Source organism: Artibeus jamaicensis, unplaced genomic scaffold (assembly GCF_021234435.1).
Source record: "Artibeus jamaicensis isolate MK-2021 breed Jamaican fruit bat unplaced genomic scaffold, CSHL_Jam_final scaffold_660, whole genome shotgun sequence".
Taxonomy (NCBI): Eukaryota; Metazoa; Chordata; class Mammalia; order Chiroptera; family Phyllostomidae; genus Artibeus; species Artibeus jamaicensis.
Genome location: NW_026522052.1, coordinates 10,119,909 through 10,134,951, shown reverse-complemented (window position 1 = coordinate 10,134,951; position 15,043 = coordinate 10,119,909). Strand labels below are relative to the sequence as shown.

The window sequence follows — 15,043 nt, the reverse complement described above, 5'->3', positions numbered from 1 at the left end:
CCAAGGAAGAGTGGATGAAGGAAGGCTAACCAGGAATCTGGGGCACTGAGTCCTTTTGTGAGGTGACCTTGGCCTTTGCTGGTATAGATGTAACAGGTGACATCTCTAAATGACTCGTGTGGTGTCAGATACGCAAGCAGAGCCACTTCAGTCATACACCATCTCGACTTTATGTTGCAATGATTATCTCGTGGTCACAGACATTTCCTTCCTAGTGGGTCCACATCCCATAAGTCCGTCAAAGAGTTTTGCTTTTTGTTAGAAACCTAGGTGGGCCAGGTATGTGGTGCTTACGGAATCAGTAGCAAACACCGTGAGGATGTTCCTGCAGCACACACGGCCCCGGGAAGATTCGGCCTGATGGTCATTTTTGTTTCTTCACACTCTTTCTTCTTCAATTCCCCAGTGATAATATGTCCCTTTCCACTACCACGTTACCTGTTATTTTTTAAAGATTTATTTATTTATTTTTAGAGAGAGGGAAGGGAGGGAGAAGGAGAGGCAGAGAAACAACCCATGGTTGCCTCTTGCTCGCCCCCTACTGGGGACCTGGCCTGCAACCCAGGCATGTGCCTGACTGGGAATCAAACCAGTGACCCTTTGCTTTACACGTAGTCCAGTGCTCAATCCACTGAGCCACACCAGCCAGGGCTGTCCTGTTACGTGTTATGTATCATCAATATTATGACATTCTTCAAGTTTGCAGAGAACAGCGTATCTTCCGTAAATTAATGCTGTTGAAGAACAAAGTTGTTCCTTGGCAGCTCCAATAATTTGTCTGTATCTCGTTTGCCCCATTTTCTACTCCTCCTGCCCCCTTTTTTGCACACTGATGATGGGGTGATGGAGTCTCAGGGAACTGTGAGACCCCTGGAATTCAGCTGTCACTGTTGGGGGGGCACACTGAATGTAAAGGTGACTCTGGGTTACTCAGGAAAATTACTCAGCCTGGGGACCGGGTAATAAATGGAATTGTTTGTACATGCACCCATGGTTCTTCAGAATCTGCTGTGCATGGCCCTTGTCGTTGGGAGGTGGCTGTCACGTTATGCATGATAGCTCTGCTGCTGGGGCACCCGGCACAGCCTCCATCCTCGGAAGTATCCAGGGCGCTTGGCCCCGTGGGAACGTTTCCTGGGCCTGAGTGGCAGTGAAACACCCACTGGTAATTGTGCAAGAGGAAGCTTCTGCCCACAGCCCGAGAACAGCTCAGTGCCGCTCCCCAGCCCTCCTGTCCACACACACAGCAGCCCGTGCAGCCCTCCTGGGCACTCGCTGCCCTGCTCCAGCCTGTGCGCACCTCCCGTCACCCGGACTGAGATGGACAAGCTCCTGTTGCTGCTGCTGCTCCTGCTGGGAGTCTTCCCTGCTGTGTTCTTCCAGGGAGTGGGTGAGGCCCTGGGCTAGCTGGGTGGGGGTGAGGATGAGGAGGTGGGGGGAGCACCGTGGGCAATGATGGTCTGACCAGCTTGGGAGGGAGTGAGGTCAAGGGTGAGGTTCTGGGATGACCTGGCCAGTTGGGGTTTGAGGTGTCTGTCTCTGTGCTGTCCCATCCGCACTACTCTCAGGAAAGGGTTCGGGTCCCTGCCCGAGGTGTCAGAGTGGGTCCGTTGCTCCCGTGGGACTGTTTGGAGCTGGGGGCTTTGGGGCTGTCTGGGATGGCCGGCCCTACAAGGCAGGGCCAATGGTTGCTCAAGACTCTGTGGAGCAGCAGCCTAGGGGCAGCGCATGAGCAGGAACAGATCCCTGAAAGGCTCAGCTGGAACCAATATTTTCACAGCAAGCAAACTGCTGTTACTTAGGTAGGTCTGAATGTCCAGTGTCTCCCAGGGGGCAGGGGGTGTGGTAGGAACTTTGTGGGACTGTCTCCCCACTTTGGGAGCCAGGTCAGTCCTTACATCCCGTGATACTCTAACAGATTTCTAGCATCAGGTGGCTGGGAGCAGGTGCTCTCACTGTGACCTGCATTCTGGCACCAAGGTGAGGGGAGACCTTGCACTTTATTTTTAATGGAATTATGAACCTCTGTCAAAGTCCCACATGCTTAATGAATCAATGGACATATTCTGGTAGGAACATTTCCCAGCTTTCAGAGCGTGCAGGAGGAGGCTTGCAGGGTCACACTTCCCCTCAGAGTCCCCAGCCCTTTTGGTCCTAGCCCACCTTGGTCTCAGCCCATTCTCTCCTGGGATCAGCTGTTGGGTCTGCCTTCCACAGCCCCAGCCACAGTGTGCATGGTCTGCAGCAATTTTAAGAGAGGTCATTGTTTGAGGGGAAAGAGCAACTGCACCATGGAGCAGGGCCCTGGATGCAGAACCAGAGATTTCTTCATTTTCACCGACAGAGGTAATGCTGTTGAGCCGGTGGTGGGGCACTCCCCACTGAGGAGGGCCTGGCCGAGGGGTGCCTGTGTCTGGAGACAGGGCTTGGTGGATAGGGTTGGGGCAGGTTCTCTAGCGAGAGCTCCAGGCGTGGCCCTCTGGCACCGAACGTGATTTCCTTCTTTCCCAGATGGGTGGAGACTCAACCACACCGAACTGGACTGCTCAGACCGCTGTTTCCCTTCACAATGGCATTATGAGACCCTGAAGATTTCCACCTTTTGTTGTAAAGGTCAAGATTTCTGTAACAGATATCAAGGAAAGGGACAGGGATAGAAACTACTGACTCCTTTGTCAGGGTGGCGTCCCCTCGCCCCCTCCTGTCCCTGGCACCTCTGCTCCTGTCTCCCTCCCCACATGCACCTCAGGGGCACGCACAGTCCCCCTCTGTCCTCCACACTCCCCCCTTCGCCTTTCTCCCGGCCACTGGCTCCTTCCCCCTGGACACCGGACACTCTCAGCTGCCCCTGCTTTCAGGTCTCTGCGTCCTGCACACCTGCAAAGCACCCCCAGCCTCCTCACCCCGCATTTCCTGCTCTCTCACAACCTCGCATTTCTCTGGCTGCCTGGCTGCCTCATTTCTAATCCCACCCACTCAGAAGGGACTGGAATGTGCCTGGAAACGGAATGGGTTCCATTCTCCACACCAGGAGTGTGAGGGGTCAGTGGAAAACTCAAGAAAATGTGTGCAACAGGCCGATGGGCAGGGTGGCCTCAAAGTGCAAGGAGGTTCCAAGGCCTGAGGCAAAAAGATGGGATGTCAGCCTTAGATGCTACGTGCATAGTCAGGACCCACGGACAGTCACAAGACTCGGAGGGGCTGTCCAATGGGAGGAGAAGGGAGTAGGGGTGAATGAGTCACGGCTACTGGAGCCCACCAGCATAAACAGTGGGTAGTGGTCAGAGAGACAGTGAGTTGAGGAATGGATGGAGCAGGGCAGGAGGAAGTGGTGAGCATGCGCATCTCTCCCAAGAAAGTGGAGAAGAACTGAGAAAGTCAAACAGTACTTTTTGTAAGAAAAGTGAGTTTAATATGCTTTTAGACAGAGTTTTATGTCTTCTCTTTAATGTAAAATGCCTCTTTTATTAGGACTGCAAGAATACCTTTCACCATCTTCTCATCTTTCTCAACATATGTTTTAAAGCATCTCTCTTGTTCTTTGGGCTTCTTTTTCTTTTTCCCTTTAAAGTACACTGTGGTCCTCGTCCCCTCTTTCATTCTGTTCCCCTTATCAGTCACGATACAAAGATGGAGAATGTTATGATGATGTTAAATTACTTATGAAATATAACCTTACATTTCTTGTTTATAAATTAAAACAAAATAAGAGGAATTTCTTTCTCTTGTTGCAACTTGTTTTTAGCCTCAATTTTTCCTTTGCTGTGTACTGCAGGGGTGTGGAGATTATTTGTATTTTAATCATTTTTGATTACTTCCCACTCACAATTTAAAATAAACTAAATGGAGCATTTGACCTTTCTCTTGGAAAGACTAACAAAATAAATTCATTTTCTGTGTGTTTAATGTGGGTAACATTTTTCAAAGTCATAAGAAAAATCTTTGAAAAATCTTCAAAAAATCAACTTTCTTAGATATCAAATTTAAATATTTTTTATAGATTTCATCTATAAATTTGAACTGAGATAGGAGGTGGAAGGGAAACCAGGTGGGATTAGCCATTCTGGGAGACTTGTTATTAAATGCTAAAAAGTCAGCAACAGTCCCATCAAGATCAAAGCAAATAAAACCCAACCCGAATATTCCAGTGTGTATTAAGCTGGGTACACCTATAACGCCTGATCTCATCAGAAAGAACCACACCGATGGTGGCAGAACTAGTGAGAGGGCTTTTTATTATTAAAAAAAATACTTTGTATACCTTCACACCTATTAAGATGTCTAATATTTTTTTTAAAACCAGAAAACTAAAGTGTTGGCAAGAAAGTAGAGACATAAGAACGCTTGGTCCCTGTCGGTGGAAATGTGAAATGGAGCGGCCAACAGCATGATTGTTATAATGAGGGTTGTTGAAAGAAATTGAAGAAGACACAAAGAAATTAAAGGATATTTTTGTGTTCATAGATTGGAATAGCCAACATTGTTAAAATTGCGATATGACCTAAAGCAATCGACAGATTTAATGCAATCCTTCTCACAATCCTAGTGGCAACTTTCACAGAAATAGAACAAAAAGTTATGTATAGAACCACAGGAAACTCCAAGTAGCCAAAGCAACCTTGAGAAAAAAGACGAAAGCCAGAGATTTCATACTCCCTGACTTTAAACTATACTACCAAGCTATAGGAATCAAAACAGCATGGCACTGGCAGAAAAACAGACACACAGACCAATGAAACAGAGTTGAGAATCTAAAAATAAACCCACACACCTATAGGGAAAATTCATTTATGATAAAGGAGTAAAAAATATGCAATAAAAAAGACAGTCTCTTTAATAAATAATGTTGGTAAAACTGATCAACCACATGCAAAAAATAAATAAATAAAACTAGACCACTGTCTTACCTATACACAAAAATTAACTCAAAAAGGATTAAAGCCTTAAATATAAGGCTTGACACCATGAACTTCCTGGAAGAAAACATACACAGTAAGCCCCTTGGCATCAGTCTTAGCAATGTTTTCATGGGTCTGCCTTCAAAGACAAGGGAAACAAAAGCGAAAAATAAACAAAATGGACTCCATCAAACTGAAAAGCTTCCACACAGCAAATGAAACTATGACCAAGAAGACAAAAGGCAATCCACTAAATAGAAAAATACTTTTGCAATGATATATCCTGCAAGGGGTTAATATCCAAAATTTCCCCCCAAATTAGTAACAATGAACATGTTTCCATGGGCCTGCTGGCCATCTCCATGTCTTCTTTGGAAAAACATTATGCAGACCACCTGCCATCTTTTAAACTGAGTTGTTCTTTTCTGTTGTTGTTGAGTTGTGTGTGTTCTTTATATACTTCGGATATCAACCCCTTACCGAGAGTTACAGCTTTGTGAGGACCGAGTTTCTGTTTCAGATGATGAAAACACTGTGCACATGTATGGTGGGGAGGCTTCAACGACAGTGCGCGTGTGCTGAACGTTGCCGAACTGCACACTTAAAACGGGCACGGTGGTGAACTTCAGCATTTATTTCATCTTGCCACAATTTAATCAGTAATTGGCATTGTCTTGGTTTTCTGGTACTGTGACACAGAGTTCTCTTTGATTCAGGAGTTAAATTATAATATGATGGTGACTGTAATGTAGTTGCTTCCTATTGGGCAGTTAAGACGCGTGGTCACTACGTAGAGCAACATGTTTATCATTTAGTCTTCACCAAGGCCACGTGAGGAACCTTCCATCAGCCCAGTGTGCAGAGGAGAAAAGGAAGGCTCCAAAAGCAGAGAGAATGTTCCAAAGCTCTGTGTTGCTAGAAGCCCGGTGCTCTCTGGGTGTGAAGCCTGCGCCCTGCCCTCCTGCTCCGGTTTCCCTGTGGCTGAGCCGTGTCGTGCCGTCTGCTGGGACCCAGGACAGAACCTGGGCCAGGAGCCCAGGCAGGGAGGCTGTGGGGCCCAGGGACCAGAGGACTAGAGGGCAGTGGCTTGTAGGCTTCTCTCTCAGTTTAGCTCCCCCCAGTGACCTGACACTCGTGTGACCCCAGGTAGGCGATTTCACCTGAGTGTCAGATCCCCCAACTGTAAGCAGGACCATCACACAAATTAAAGTTTGCCTAGGAAGTAAGAAGAGTTGCAACAGCTTCCACTCATTCAGTCCCCACTGAATGTTCCAGGCTCTGTGTCAGGGAGTTCACGCTATATACCATCTTTTTTCCATTGTCCTGTGACAATATAAAGGAAGGATATTATTTCTATCATACAGAAGATGCTTGAGTGGTTGGGTGCCAGTGAGTGTTGGAGTGCTGACGTCTGCCTGCCTGGATCTGTTGGAAGCCGAAGCCGTGCCCTCCATGGAGTCTCCTACTGCAATAGGCCGCATAGCTGAGAGGACCCAGGGGAGAGGAAGACAAGGGGGAGCTGCACAGCAGAGCTCTGGACGGGGCCGGGGAAGGAGACTGGGGCCGTGTTAAGAGCCCGGGGCCGTTTGAATCAAGGAGATGAAGATGAGAAGGGCTCTGAGTGGACCAGGGTGACAGAGAAGAGGCGGTGCCTCCCCTGGGAGCCCTCCCCGGGCACTCACTGCTAGGCAGGCGCAGGGCCGCAGAGGGGGTGAGCACAGGCAGGTGCCTTTGTCTGCAGCCAGGCTCAGCCACTCAGCCGCTCTGCACCCTCTACAGAGTTCACGGACCTCCCTGACCCCAGCTTCTTCATTGCCATGATGGAAATAATCGCGCTGCATGGTGGGGGGTGTTTATGAGATGATGTGTATAGTGTCCTACCCTGTATCTGTCACATGGGTGTTAAGAAACGTCCAAAACCTGTGCTCACTACCCACCTGAAAGCTACAGACTCACTGAGCCTTCATGTCAACAGCTTAAAGCAGGAGGAGGCTGTGGCAGAGAGGAGGTGAGGGCCGGTAGGATGGAGTGGCGGGCTCCTTCCGAATGCGTGTTTTTTAATATCTGGGTTGTGCAATTTCCAGAAATGCTTGCTTCCCACTGCTCTCGTCACACATCCTGATCCCAGCCAGTCCCAGTGGAGTTTCGGATCCCATCCATGTGAGAAATTAAACCAGGAGGTGACCTTTGCTAGATGCTTCTCTGCCTGGTATCCTTTCCTTCTTACCAGTCACTGTGGAGACAGCCCAAGAGCTGCCCTGCACCTGGTCTGGTGGTTCATTAGAGTTGGCATTGCCATCCTTTCAGGGCCCCCAGATCCCAGCGCAGCCTCCCCCACTATCTCGCCCCACCTGGACTTGGGGTTTGGCCCCCAACCATAGTGGCAGAACCAGACGACCAGGCCTGGTGGGTCTGGCTCGGGCCCAGACTCATTTAAAAGTTGCACATAGTCCTTCCTCATCCACAGTTCATTTCTCTCTGACCTCTTGGCTCTCCAGAGACAGTGTAGGTGGCAGGTGGGAGCAAAGGCTGTCCCGGATATTGATGTTTGTTCAGAAAGGCCGGCAGGGTACAGTCAGGAGGAGGTCCCCACAAGTCAGTTAAATTCTAACTTCTCTAATTGGGTGGGATCAAAGGCAACCTCATTTTTTACTGACACGTTGTTGCAGTAGCTTTCGTTACAACAGGAGAATACATTTTTCTCCCTGTTGGTGATGCGTATATATTCCACACATCTTCTGGGGCAGCCCAGGATGGAATATTGGTAGATGTACTCTGAAGAGGGTAGGAAAATAACAGAGAAGTGCAAGTTAGACGTGGGATGGGACAGGAAATACAGCTGAGTGATCAGACTCTCCCTTCCCATCTGTCCCCTTAGGCAGAGCCTGAGACTTGAAGACCCTTCCACAAAAGGGCCAGGTCCTTCCAAAACAGCTCAGCCCCACCCCCAACGCTTGCAAGCATTTACAGCCAAGGAGCGGTAATAGCTGATCTTATCAGGGATTCAGTAGCTGGCTATCAGAGATGGGCGGGACTTGGAGATCATCCACAAAAACCCAGTCTTTGTGCAGATGAGAAATTCCAACTCAGAGAAGGAAAATAATGTGCCTGAGACCAACGCCTGACTTCCTGCCTGAGCTGGAGGGACTAAAACATTCTGACTCCAGATCTATGGCTCTTTTTTTTTTTTTTTTTTTGCCAAGCCAAGTCATGAAATTCAATCGCCCATCCCTCCTTCTCCTCCTCCCCTCCACTCACCTCCAGTGAAATGTCTAGCATATACTTCTTTGGTCTGGCACACGAAGTCCGGGTATTTGGAATAACAGGAACCTAAACTCTTTCTGCAGGTCTTGCCAACAAATTCATCGCAGGAGGTACAAAGTGGGAATCTCCTTGTGGGATCTGGACATTAGGTGAGAACCATGGGGTGAGACCAAAGGGTGTCACGTGTTTAGGGAGGAGGAGGGGGCTGCCCCGGCTGGTGCAGGGATGGAGGCCGGGACCCCGGACTTCCCAGGGTTCTCTTGTCTCTCTCCTGGGGACCCTCCCTGCACAGCCCAGATCTGTCTCAAGGAGCCTGGTTTTAGGAGTCATGAGGTTTCCAGGAAGCCCTCTCCCTTCTTTCTTTTTAGGCTCAGCCAGAATCTGTGGCTTTTAAAGGGGACACTGAAATAGGCATTTTATTGCTGGCAGAGCTAGGCAAGGTCAGCAGAGAAAGACCCAGGATGAGGGGCGGGGGCAGGCAGAAGGAAGAGGAGGATCTCTGTTCTGAGTTACTTATCGAGACCTGGGTCCCAGTGGAGAGAAAAGGTGATACTGCTCTCTAACTTGCCCAGGTATAGACCCCCAATGATTCTTTTAAAAAACTATTTATTTATTTATTTATTTATTTCGAGATAGAGAGGAAGGGAAGAAGAAAGATAGAGAAATATCAATTGGTTCCCTCTCCGTATGTGCCCCAACTGGGGACCCAACTCACAACCTAGGCATATACTGGGAATCAAACCTGCCATCTTTTGCTTTGGGGACTATGCCCGATTCACTGATCCACACAGGTCAGGGTGCCAGTGATTATCACCCCTTCCCCTCACATCGTCCCGGGATTAGGGTTCAGTGAGGCCACTGAGCAGCAGGCACAGCTGGTCCCCAGAAAGCGTTTCCATGGTGGGGAAGGGAATTTGCAGCGGCCACAGGGCTCAGGGGCCTAGATCAGCAAACGCTGTCCCTGCGGCTTCTGCTCCTCGTCGACCTTTCTAGTACATTACTCCCTGACCCCATCACGCTGCCCGCTTTGGCTCCCTGCTCCGGGACTCACCCTCTGTGGAAGGCCAGCACAAAACCAGGAGCACTCCTGAGAGCAGGAGGAACAGGAGCCGCTCCATGTACGTCAGGAAAAGGATGATGCGGCAGGAAACCAAGCTCCAGGAGGGGCCCGGGAATGGTGCCCTAGACAGGGTGTGGGATGGAGGCGAGGCTGCAGTTTCCTCCCGGCCTCCAGCTCTGGGACTTTGTGTCCTGAGTTCTGAAAGGCGCATTCCATTCACTTGTCCTGGGAGGCCCTGCCTCTGAGAGAGTGGGCGTTCTGCTCTCTCTCTCCATTGCAGAGCCAGGGCAGGGCCTGGACCCGGAAATCTGCGGAGGAAAGAGGTGACCAGAGGAAGACAGGATATCAGCAAGCTCATCCCAGAAAAGGCAGGGGATCTGAGTGAAGCAGAAATGGAGCCACCTTCAGATTCCACATTTTCTTTGCTGTTTCAGCCCACTCTGCATGGCGTTACCGACTGGCCCACTGAGCCTCGGTCTCAGGCCTTGCCCCGCAAGCACACGTGTGTTTGGCGCACCCACATCTTGTGTTACATTCCTTTAAAAAAAGATTTTATTTATTTATTTTTAGAGAGAGGGGAAGGGAGGGAGAGACGGAGAGAAACATTAATGTGTGGTTGCCTCTGGAGTGCCCCCTGCTGGGGACCTGGCCCGCAACCCAGGCATGTGCCCTGATTGGGAATTGAACCTGTGACCCTTTGGTTTGCAGGCTGGCACTCAGCCCACTGAGCCACACCGGCCAGGGCTGTGTTAGATTCCTTCACACAGCCAAATCACGTGACCCCAGGCTGGTAAAGAGAGTGACAATTCAGGGGAAGGTAAGGAACTACCTCACTTCGGGTTCTCAGAATGTCTGGAAAGAATGGAGTTGGAGACTACAAATTATTGTCATTCAAGAGCATGCGTCTAGCACCAGGACCAGAAACATAGCCAGATCAAATTGTTCCCAGTGGTGAGCCAGTTACAGGACAGGGGATGTAAGAGAGATAAACTGATTAGTCCTCAGCTGGGAGAAATGGGAGGCAGGAAAAATGAAGGAGCAATCGGCATTTACAATATTTTGCAACAATTCCATTTCACCCAAAGGCACAGATTATATGTTAAGGAAACCAGGGCTCCTATTTCGTAGGAAGGCAACCTGGTTTTCCTCTCTTTATCCCGCCCCCTTCTCCCTTCTGAGAACCTGTTAGTCCACTTGCTTTCCTTTCCCATGTCTCTTGACTGAGCTACATTTGGACTCCGCCCAAGTCTAAGCCTCCACCTCTCTAGCCTGGAGGCTAGAGCTGCTTCCGCTGGTCCTCCAGTTCGTTCCCTTGCTCTCTTTTCAAATATCTTCCCCTCCAGGAGGATGAATAAAAAACACCTCTCTGTGCCAGAAGCCTCTTCTGAAGTTCACCCTCTAGAAGCCAGCTGCTTTCAGATAGTTGCACAGAGCGAAATCTCTCCGAGGGCGGATCTGTCCTCGTGGACTAGAATCAGAGAACAAACAGCACTCTGGGGAGCGGTGCAGTGGAAGGACCCGCAGGCCCGGCTAGGCGGGGTCAAGGGCACCAGCGGTCCCTCGAGAGGGCAAGCACTTCGGGGTTCTGGACACGGAAAGCTGTGTCACAGATGCCTTTTCTCCTGGGGCCTCGACCTGTTTGTGGCCACAACCAGGGGAGCCACAACCTGACAGCTGGCTCCCTGTTCAGCTGGCTCCCTGACAGCAGTCAGGACAGGCGGGCTCCTCTTCATATTTCGGGAAGACTTTCCCGAGAATCAGTGCTCTTCCCCTCCGAGATGTTCGGGGGCGCTCGCCAGCAAAGCCACCTGAGCTTCCCCTGCGAGAAGGTTTTCAACTACAAAATGAGCATCTTTAAACATGTCTTTCTCCTTGAGTGTCGTTGGTGGCTGGAGTCCTTTGGAATGGCCCATTATCTGGCACAACAAGCGCACAGGACTTCAGGCCGCGGGTCCAGGCTGCGGTTGCGGTGGGGGAGGGGTGGGGCGGGGGCGGGGCCAAGGGTCTGGGAAGCACAGACTGGGCGTCAGAACACAGTGCAGGGGCGCAAAGCGCCGCACCGGGAATGCGGTCGACAACACTGTGACAGCTGAGTGAGGCGCCAGGCGGGTGCTGGAAGCAGACTTTCTAAGTGTGGGGTTGCTGCCCGCTAGGCCGCACACCTGAAACTGATATGCAATAGTATTTGACACAAAGTGCAATGGGAAAAAATCTCAGAAAAAGATAAAGTGTTTGCATTGTTTCTAACAGAGCAGGTGCTTAAGAAAATTATAGTCATTGTTATTGTTACCTCCTAAAGGGAAAAAGAACGGTCTCTGACTAAAATAAACAAACAAAACAAACAAACAAAAAAGAGGTCTCTAGGTTAATTTGTTCAAACATCTATGCTGTAGCATGACAGGAATTCAAAAGACCCAAATTCTAACACTTGGGAAGAATAAAAACTTCAACACGGAACCCCAGGGGCTTTCCATTGCACCCCTTTCCTCTTCTTTTGGTTAATATAATCTTTTAAGCAGCAAGCGAGCGTTTTTTTCTAAGACTGGCTCCGTGTCTCGCGTCTGGATACGGACACGCCTGGAGGTCCGTTTCTGCAGCGCCCGGGAGCAGCGGGCGACGGGCTGTCACGTCGGTGCCCTGCGTTCCCGTGAGCCCCTTCCGGTGCTTCTGTCACGGTCAACTAGGCCCTTTGATGGCAGCGGCAGGGCAAGTCACACTGTGTCCACCCACGTCTTCCCGTCCTGGATGGCCTGGGTGGCCGATTCCCCGGTGCCTTCGTCTTCGGATGGAGGGAAGACGCCCGCCTTGGAAGGAAACTCTGAGACATGGACCCCGGACCCGGTTCTCCCGGGGGCATCCATCTGCCCGCCTCACAGGTTTTGGGATGCCGGTGAAGGAAGGGTAAATGCTTTGCCAAGGTCAAAATGCTAGGAAGCAGAACTGGGATTTCAACGTGGGCCTGCCCCCAGGGCTCCTGTAGCCCTTAAGCAAAGTTCAACAATTGAGAGTTATAACTGACAAAATTGTAAGATGTTTAAAGTGAACCTCATGTGATTTGATATATGTTGTGACAGGATCTCCCCCCACCACATGCGTGGATCTAGTTAATTAACACATCCGTCTCTTTACCTTTTTAAAAATTTATTTATAGACAGAGGGGAAGAGAGGGAGAGAAACATCAGCGCGTGGTTGCCTCTCATGCGCCCCCTACTGGGGACCTGGCCCGCAACCCAGGCATGTGCCCTGACTGGGAATTGAACCCGTGACCCTTTGGTCCCAGGCTGGCACTCAGTCCACTGAGCCACACCAGCCCAGGCATCATTGCTTTACACTTTATTTTGGTGAGAACATTTAAGTTCTTCTCTCTCAGCAAATTTTAATTATTTAATACACTGTTACTGACTATAGTCCCCATGTTGTACATCATATCTTCAAACCTTCCATCCCCGGTCAGGGCGCCTGCCTGGGTTGCGGTTCCGTCCCTGGTCAGGGTGTGTATAGGAAGCAGCCGAACGGTGTTTCTCTCCCATTGATGTTTTTCTCCCTCTCTCCCCCTCCCTTCTCCCTCTCTAAACAACTCAATGAGCATGTCCACAGGTGACAAAAAAAAGAAAAAAGAAAATAACTTAAATGCACATTTATGTTCTTCACCCTTCTTTGTATGTGTATGATTTTCCACCAATACAGCAACCCCACCCCTGTACACACGGGAAAGAGTGAGGGGGACTCTGCTTCAGTGCTGCTTAGGGACAGTCTCTGAACACCGAGAGGTTCTTTTATATTCTGGCATTGCACAGTATTTTTATAATTATACCATGTAAAAATATGTCATGAGCTCAGCGATACAGAGGCTGGGTCCCACCTCTGGGTGCTGGCAGTGTGCGGACAGGTCTCTGAGCACGGCCTCCACGAGCTGCGAGTTCACCTCGCAGAGCAGATGAGGAGTCCCTAACTGGCCCTTAGCTGAGGTCACCCTTAGAAATGTTGCTGGAAAACGAAGCAACCAGACACCGAGGGTTTCTGGAGTACGAGGTTTATTAACGTGCACGGGCCCATAGGAGTCAATCTCCAAATTCTGAGCCTCGAACAAAGGGAAAGCAGCCGTTTTATAGAGGGCGGGGGGAAGGCCTGTCCTTCAGACCAAAGCGGGAGATAATTTACAGAAGCAGAAAGCAGAGCCCTTCACTATCTCTGGTATGTAGGCGATAGGCTAGAAGAAACAAGGTAAATCACTGGGCTGTTAAACATCTGGGCTGTAAAAAACAGTCCCCTAATTGCTGTGCTATATTTTAAAATAGCTATCAATTTCTCTTAACAGAAAGAGCGCTTCGGGGGATAGCTGGGTGTGCTGACAGCAGATCGCAGCACAGGGCATTTCCTGTGAGGGGTAAGCTGTGACAGGAGCGTCGGATAAGCTATTGGCTACTTATTCTCCCTTGAGAATAACCCTAGCCCCAGCTCCCTGGTCACCTCAGTGTCGGGTTACCTTCTCCACACCTCAGAATCACAGGAAGAGACCCTCCAGGGACCTGTGGACGTTTTGAACAATTCTGAGATTCTCAGAAAATCCTCAGGGGTGGCGAGCCTCACGGTAGAAAAGAACCCACCCATGCTCCGCAGAGACACTTCATCTGTGTTCTTGACTGGATCTGCAGGTATTGCCAGAAAATGTTCTGCCTTCGTGTCCTTTGAGGGGGCAGAACTTCCCTGGCTTCCACAGGTCCCAGTCACCCAGAACTGTGCTACTTACTCACTTGCATCAGGGGCTGCTCTGACCTGACTGTTCTGTCTAGCCCTGATCTGGAAGAAACTGTTCTTTCTCTGCTGGGTCACCCACGTATGTCCCACGGGTACTGGGAGGACCCAGGAGCCCAAGGCTATTGGTGCCTCATAGGAAGAGTGACTGAGGGTCTTGTCCTGCTGACTCACCTTAGCACCTGAGGGGCTTTCCTGAGCTGAGAGCTCCTTCCCCAAGTCCTGGTCCCCACCCCTGGCCCCATCGCCCGATTCAAAAAGGTCACCAGGAGAAACTGTCTCCATTAGCAATACGTGGCAGGGTATTTTGCTGTATTTTCCCTGCGGAGAGTAGATGTTTCTTTCGAAAGTGACGATAATGAGAAAGCAAATCTCCATGCAAGAAACATCATTTTTATTATTTTGCCTGTCCTAGTCCACAATCTAAATGGCTTCTGATCACACACCCACACAGACCTAACTGGAGACCTGCTAGTCACCCTGGGCTGGGCTAAACCTTGGGCTGTACTTTGGGTTTGCGTGCACCCGGGCACCTTGTGCTGGGGAGAAGGGGGCATCGTGCAAGTACAGGGGCCACACAGCCTTAAATGAAGTCTAGAGCCTTCGGCAACAGGGATTCATTCCTGAACACTTTCAAGTCACGGGTCTGAGATTTATGGCATGAAAATAATTATTTGGGGGTGCCCCAGGAGGGTAAGAACAGGATTAGAGGTGCTGAGACGAGGAACAGAGGGGGGCCCAGTAAGAACATCAGGTATTATGAGATCCTAAGGCTGAGAGTACGACATAAGGAGATTTTAATAGAAAAGTAAGTCAGTAGCATGGGTTCAAACCTAAGCAAGGTGTCCAGGTGGGTCAGTAGTACTGGGAGAGGGGCATTTCCTCCGTGGCAGTGGTAAAAATACCATAGGAGTGTGACCTGGCAGGCATGGAAAGAGGACCTTCCCTCCTTTCTTGTGGGTTGCCATCAGCAAAAGACTTAAATAGGAAGGAAGCAGTTTCCTCCTGAACTCTCATCTCCTACCCAGCGGGTCTGCTCTACCCCAGGATGACCGACAGTGGGGAA

General features: G+C 50.0%; 1 long non-coding RNA gene across 1 annotated transcript; it reads left to right on the top strand.

The window, feature by feature from the left end:
* The first annotated feature begins 1,104 nt into the window (after nt 1–1,104).
* On the top strand, nt 1,105–3,865 carry LOC128626561 (uncharacterized). Its single transcript, XR_008390508.1, has 3 exons — nt 1,105–1,390; nt 2,218–2,346; nt 2,512–3,865. It is a non-coding gene; the product is annotated as an uncharacterized LOC128626561 (long non-coding RNA).
* The last annotated feature ends 11,178 nt before the right edge of the window (nt 3,866–15,043 follow it).